Here is a 7,362-nt window from a genome sequence, read left to right on the forward strand (position 1 = left end):
GGTATTGACTTTCTGGATGCTTTAAAAAAAACGTGAAAAGACGTCTTTGGGATTGAATGAGTTACATTTTGGATTTACTTTTGCCACCTCTGGTTTGTACAGTACATGAAAGTGCTATTCAACTTGTAGAAATAAGTGGTGCACGTGCACCTGTTTGGTTTGATGTGAGCTCTGATCTTTTTTTTTTTTTTTCCCCCTTTGTGGCCCCCCAATGGCGTCCGCCCATTCAGCAGGCACCTTAATGAGCCGCTAATTGTCCCAGGACCTCCTCGAGTCTCTTTGGAGCCTCCTCCATACACACATATATAGCATGGTTGCCATGGCGACCACACAGAGGCGTATGAAGTGGGGGAGGTTTGACTATTCAAGTCGCAGTTGGAAAACGTTGTCGTTTCCGTCACGTTTATGCTAATTTCCGTTAGCCTACCTTTGATATTTAGCATTTTCTGTTAGCATGAAGCTAGTCAGCATATTCAAACTCAAAGGGAGTTAGCACATACTTGGCAACATTTTAAAGTGCTTTTGAACAATCTCAAATGTATTTCAGATGTTCTAGTAGGCTTTTCCAAACTTAGATATATTAGCTAGTTCTAATTTAGCATAGTTTTTTCTTCGTTACAGAATCTCTTAGTTACAAACTGGGGATGTGTTTGTTTGGAATTCATATCCAATCTACTATATGCTCATTTCCGTTAGCCCATCTATGGCATTTCTCATATGTTAGCATGATACTTGTCTTTATTGAAATCCCGTTCACTTAAAACAGGCAAATGGCAGCACTAAAGTCTACAAAAATATTTCGTAATCTAAAACAAGTGTTGCATTGGCCGGGAATCGAACCCGGGCCTCCCGCGTGGCAGGCGAGAATTCTACCACTGAACCACCAATGCTTGGGAACAGACGTCTGGAAAAGCTTTTTTGTAAGCAGAAGTTTTTTTTCTTTGGCAAAAGGAATGTTGTATGTTGTCTTCCGTTAGCCCGTCTGTGACATTTCTCATATGTTAGCATAAAGTTATTTTATTATTTTAGTTTTAGACAAAATAAAATGGTGTTCAAGACAAACATAACGCCGCATGCTAATATATATTCGCCCATCTATGGCATTTATCCTTTGCGAGCATGTTTATTTTCCTTTTTTTTAGACTAAACGAAATGGTCTTCAGAACAAAATAATGCAAATTTCTGCCTGATGCTAATTTCATATGTTACCATGTTTTTTTTAAACCAAAATGAACTGTTGTAAAGAACGAGTGACTTGAAAAAACTCACACTAGTTGAGGGAAAACAGGTCCCGGATTCAAACGCGCAACCCGCCGACTGTGATGCACACGCGTAAACCGCGGGTGTGCGGGCGGGAGTAAATGTCCAAATTTATGGATACTCGTATTGTGAAAGTGCTCAAATATATCACCCCTTTTTTTAATGGCCTAAATCAAAGGCACCTCTGAGTTCTCTCAGTTGCTAGGCAACGGCAGTGCGGCACAGCCATGCTGCCAGCGCGGCCGCCGAAAGGATGGCGCCGTGAATCGCCGTCTTATACGGCCGCAGCCTCCGTGACGACGACAATGCGGCCCGTGAGTCATCCACGCTTTGCTGCGGCACTTCAATCGAACGAGGCGGACATTTTTTGGTCACATGCAGCCGACGGAAATAGTCTACACGCCCCTGGGCAAATGCCAAGTTTTTATGAGAGAAATACATTTGAAACTTTTTTCGCTAATAATGATGCTTATAATTTGTGGTAGAGGGGAAATGAAGCTGAACACACAATGTGACAAAGAGGGGTTTTAAACAAGGGTTAGGGTTTCCAAATAGGGTTTTAAACTAGGATTTGAGGTTTAAAATAAGGTTAAGGTTTCAAAGTAGGTTAAGGCTTTCAGATTTGAGTTTGGGTTTCATAGTTGTGCTAGAGTTAGGGGTTCAAAGTAAGGTTTAAAACTAGTATTAGGGTTTTAAAATAGGGTTTTAAAATAGGGTTAAGGTTTCAGAGTAGGGTTTCAAAGTAGGTTTAGGCTTTCGAATTTGAGTTAGGGTTTCACAGTTGTGCTAGAGTTAGGGGTTCAAAGTAAGGTTTAAAACTAGTATTAGGGTTTCAAAATACGGTTGTAAAATGGAGTTAAGGTTTCAGAGTAGGGTTTCAAAGTAGGTTTAGGCTTTCGAATTTGAGTTAGGGTTTCATAGTTGTGCTAAAGTTAGGGCTTCAAAGTAAGGTTTAAAACTAGTATTAGGGTTTCAAAATAGGGTTTGAAAATAGGGTTAAGGTTTCAGAGTAGGGTTTCAAAGTAGGTTTAGGCTTTCAAATTTGAGTTAGGGGTTTCATAGTTGTGCTAGAGTTAGGGGTTCAAAGTAAGGTTTAAAACTAGGGTTAGGGTTTCAGACAATGATTAGACTCTCAAAATAGGGTTTTCAACTATGGCTTGAGTTTTATTTTATAGGTTTACTGTTTCAAAGTAGGGTTTCAAACTAGGGTTTGGGTTGCGAATCAGGGTTTTAAACAGGGGTTGATGTTTCAAAGTAGGGTTTGGGTTTCAAATCTGTGTTGGGTTTTATAGTCATAATTGAATTCACAGGCATATATTCCTGATCCTCTGCGAAGAAGGACTAATATTACAGCTTCTGCTGATGTTCAGAAGTAGAAGAAGCTTTTGTGTCATTCTTGGCGTCTGCTTGACTGTATTATTCTGTCACCTGCTGGCCAGGAGGCTAGCACTGTTTAAAACAACCAAAGGCTTTGTTTTGTTGTTGTTGTTGTATTTTGTATTTTTTTTTGGGGGGGGGGGCAGACTTGGAGGCTTCCGTGACATTTGAGGGATTTTTGCCACAATGATACAAATGTTGAGCTGGACATTCCTGCGGCTGAGTGCGGGCGTCCTGCCCTCACGTGACTTGGGCAATTTGGACAAAACAAAGACGCTAGTATGAGTGCAGCGGAGGGAATTTTTTTTTTTTTTTTTTTTGGGGGGGTGAGCTCACTCTGATTTCTCGACAAATGTTTCTTATTTAACGACGCAGTTCCACAAGCAGCAAGTACACGCTGCAAAGAGCAAGAGAAATGTCATCCATTTACTTTTAGGGTGCATGATAATATTTAAAAATCAATACATTTGTCCTGTGTTTTTACATTAAGTTTTGTAAATGCCAATTTTGCGATTCTAAAATGTTCGTTTTATAAGAACTGATCATCAAACTACATCAGTTTTCTTTTTTCGTTTCTATCCGCTTACGTTCTTTCTTCTATATATCTTTTTTCATTCCTTCTTTCTTCCTTCCTTTTTTTTTACCGTCCTTTTCTCTATTTTCTTTCCTGCCTTCCTTTTTATGCTGTACTTTTTCTTCCCTTTGTTTGTTTTTGCCTTCCTTCTTCATTTTTCTTGTCTTTCTTTCATGCCACCTGTTTTTTGCTTTCATTTTCTTTCATTTTCTTGCCTTCTTTTTCCTGCCTTCCTTCGTTTTTATTTCTTATTTCTTTGAATTTCTTCCTTGCTTTCATACTTTTCCATCGCCTTCGCTTTTTCTGCCTTTTTCCTTCCACCATTTGAATTCTTTTGTATTTCTTCTTTTTCTGTTTCGCTTCTGTCTCTTTTCTTTATCCTTTTTCTGTCTCATTCCTGTCTCCTTGCTTTCCTCTTTCTTGCCTTCCTACTTTTTCTTTCTTCCCAAACTTCCTTCCTTGTTTCTACTTCCCTGTCTTTCTTTCTTTCTTTCTTTCTTTCTTTCTTTCTTTCTTTCTTTCTTTCTTTCTTTCTTTCTTTCTTTCTTTCTTTCTTTCTTTCTTTCTTTCTTTCTTTCTTTCTTTCTTTCTGTCTATCTTTCTGTCTATCTTTCTTTCTTTCTTTCTGTCTATCTTTCTTTCTTTCTCCCTGCCTTTCTTTCTTTCTTTCTTTCTTTCTTTCTTTCTTTCTTTCTTTCTTTCTTTCTTTCTTTCTTTCTTTCTTTCTTTCTTTCTTTCTTTCTTTCTTTCTTTCTTTCTTTCTTTCTTTCTTTCTTTCTTTCTTTCTTTCTTTCTTTCTTTCTTTCTTTCTTTCTTTCTTTCTTTCTTTCTTTCTTTCTTTCTTTCTTTCTTTCTGTCTATCTTTCTTTCTTTCTCCCTGCCTTTCTTTCTTTCTTTCTTTCTGTCTTTCTTTCTTTCTTTCTTTCTTTCAGTCTATCTTGCTTTCTTTCTTTCTGTCTTTCTTTCTTTCTTTCTTTCTTTCTTTCTGTCTATCTTTCTTTCTTTCTTTCTTTCTTTCTTTCTTTCTTTCTTTCTTTCTTTCTTTCTTTCTTTCTTTCTTTCTTTCTTTCTTTCAGAGAGAGTCTTGAGTACCTTTATTTAGTTAAGTACTTTTCTTTATTCAAACTCAAGGCTCGGGGGCCGAAAAAAATAAAAGTAAGGGATGAATGTAAGCGAGTGATGAACACGCTGAAATATTGATCAGAGTCATCCCGGCTCTCTGACAGAAACTCGAACAATGCGGCCCAGGATTAAAATGAGTTAACGGGGTCAATTCAGCACCTCTACTTTGTGTCATCGGTATTTTTAAAAGTACTGTGTAAGTAGTGTGAGTATTTCTGCCGCCTGTGGCAGAGGGGAAATTTTGGAGGCCCCAAAAAAAAAACCCACACCAACATGACTTTCATCTCAGGTAGCATCTGAAACACACTTTTTTTTTTTTTCACATTTCCTCTTTCAGATGCTGATGTGTGACTATATTATGTGTGTGTGTGTGTGCAAAGCACTTCCTGCCGTGTGACAGACTGTTGTCTGACAGGAATATCCTCTTTCCAAGTCCAGGGAGCGCAGTCAGAAGCCCCGCCCCCGACCCCAGCCCGCGCTGACGTCTTTTTCGGACTCTTTGGCGACGCTCCTCACATTTCTGCCCCCTGACGTATTGGGAGAGCCGCTTCCAGATGTCGGCGAGGGGAGGGGCCGCGACGAGGTGAGAAAGCACAAGCAGAAGAAAATGTGTGCCGATTCAAAATGACTACGGGCTGTTGTTTTGAATTAGCGGGGAGCGGAAAGAGAGAAAAAAAAAGAGGGAGAGAGAACCCCAACGGGGGTTGGGGGGGGGGGTGATCATTAGTGTGTAGTTATACTCAGCTCTGGAAGTCATTATTGCAGTTCAAAGTCCATTTGGCTCGCAGGTTGTGAGTGGCGCAAAACGTGCTGAGGAAATCAAAGATGGTGGCTGATGTAAGAAGAAAATAAAAATGTACTGCTCCCGTATCATTAAAAAACAGTCAATAAAATTTGCTCATATCTGCAGAAACTCTGTGAAAATCTGGCGTAACCCCTAAATTGCCTTTACCAAGGCCATTTTTGAACTGCTGCGCTTGTTGTTAACGAAAGAAAAAAGTACTAAAGTGATTGAGTACTTTAGTACTGAACTCATTTAGTACTAGAAACAGGAGAGCAAATTTGTCCAAAAAATATCAATAATAGTTCTTAAGATTTAATGTCTGATCTTAAAAAGCATACAATAATATCTTTGGAATTGAATGAGGTAAATGTTGAATATTGATTTACTCACTAAAATCAGGTGTTTAAAAAAAAAAGTTGTGCTCATCATAGAATGTGCAAATTCAGTGCACATGGTCATAAATAGAAAATCAGGAGTCCAGCGGAGTCCCTGAAGGTACCATCTCCACTCTATAACACATCCCATCGGGGCTAATTACTGAACTCAAAAGATAGCGTTTGTGCCTTTGTAAGCGCATGATAGCGCCGAGCTAACAAGTGGAGCGTGGCCATATTTGACACTTCGGATGTTGCGATCGTTCGCAGGAAGCGTGCGAATTTGCCAGACGCTTTCGCGCCGGTTGCTTTTACGCTTTCCGATAACACCAACTTATTGAATTCAGTATGTTCACGCTGGCAGCTCTATTTCGGTCAAAAAGTTGTTATTACGAGCGAGCGTTTTGGCAAAGGCTGTTCACGTCTACTGTAAGCTCCGTCGGCGGTCCTTCTCACATCGGCGAGAATAAATGCCTGTGGATGTCCTTGTTTGTTGCTGATGCATGTGTGAAAAACATTTTTTTAACAAGCTTTAACATTACCATAAACATCTACAGTATGCCGATTTCCTTTAGCCTGTCTGTGGAGTTTTGTATCATTCCTTAGCAAGAAGCTAGCAGATTTTGTTAGACAGTGTGGTTTGGTTGAACATTTCGGTGTGTGGCTGGCGATAATTTTAGTAATCGGTTAACCTGTAGATTTTTTTTTGCCGATTAATCGGATAAAAAAGGTTTACCATTCTGTTATCATTACCATCTCTGCTAATTTTTCTTTAGTCCCTCTGTGGTTTTCTATCATTCATTGGCATTCATTTTGTTAGGCAATGTGGTTTGGTTGAGCATTTCGGTGTTTAAAGATGCGACTAGCGATAATTTAAGTAATCGGTTAACCTGTAGATTTTTTTGTGCTGATTAATCGGATAAAACAAGTATACCATACCATTATTATTGCTATCTATGCTTATTTTTTCTAAGTCCCTCTGTGGAGTTTTCTATCATTCATTAGCATTAAGCTAGCAGATTTTGTTAGACAGTGTGGTTTGTTTGAACATTTCGCTGTTTAAATTAAAGATGGGACTAGCGATAATTTTAGTAATCGGTTAACCTGTAGATTTTCTTGGCCGATTAATCGGATAAAAAAGTTGACCTTACCATTGTCATTACCATCTATGCTAATTTTTCTTTAGTCCTTCTGTGGAGTTTTCTATCATTCATTAGCATTAAGCTAGAAGATTTTTTGACAACGTGGTTTGTCTGAACATTTCAGTGTTTAAATTAAAGATGCGACTAGCAATAATTTTAGCAATCGGTTAACCTGTAGATTTTTTTTGCCGATTAATCGGATAAAAAAGTTTACCATACCATTATCATTACCATCTTTGCCAATTTCCTTTAGCCCGTCCGAGGAGTTTTCTATCATTCATTCACATTTTTGTTTGTTTGAATGTTATAATGACAAACAATTGACCTTAAAAATTGTATTTCGCAATAATCGGACTATTTTTTTCCCTGTAAACGATAATCCTCCGAAAAACGAAATAATATACTGCGGTGAGCAAGTTCTTTCACTACCGACCAGCGGTTAAGATGTTAAAAATCCGTCTTGTACCCCGCTTGCGTCACAATAGACACCAAGTGATATAAATAGGAACCAGAACATCGTCTGAAAAGAACAGCGCAAAAATAGTGTGCAGCAACTAAAACCCCAGCTGGGAGGGAGCGCGTTTGTGTGTGTGTGTGTGAGAGCGCGAGAGAAAGCAAGCAAGAGAGCAGGAAGAAGGAATGTTGCCGTCTGGAGAGCAGCATCCCCCCCGCCCGCCCCCCTACCTCCAGCACTCGGCTCCTCCCCCTCTCCCCTCTCGGCATCGCTCC

General features: G+C 39.3%; 1 non-coding gene across 1 annotated transcript; it reads right to left on the reverse strand.

The window, feature by feature from the left end:
- Positions 1-819: 819 nt before the first annotated feature.
- Positions 820-890, reverse strand: trnag-gcc (transfer RNA glycine (anticodon GCC)). Its single transcript has one exon. It is a non-coding gene; the product is annotated as a tRNA-Gly (tRNA).
- Between the last annotated feature and the right edge of the window lie 6,472 nt (positions 891-7,362).

The sequence above is a fragment of the Hippichthys cyanospilos genome, chromosome 6 (genome assembly GCF_059441005.1).
Source record: "Hippichthys cyanospilos isolate Australia breed blue-spotted pipefish chromosome 6, RoL_Hcya_1.0, whole genome shotgun sequence".
Taxonomy (NCBI): Eukaryota; Metazoa; Chordata; class Actinopteri; order Syngnathiformes; family Syngnathidae; genus Hippichthys; species Hippichthys cyanospilos.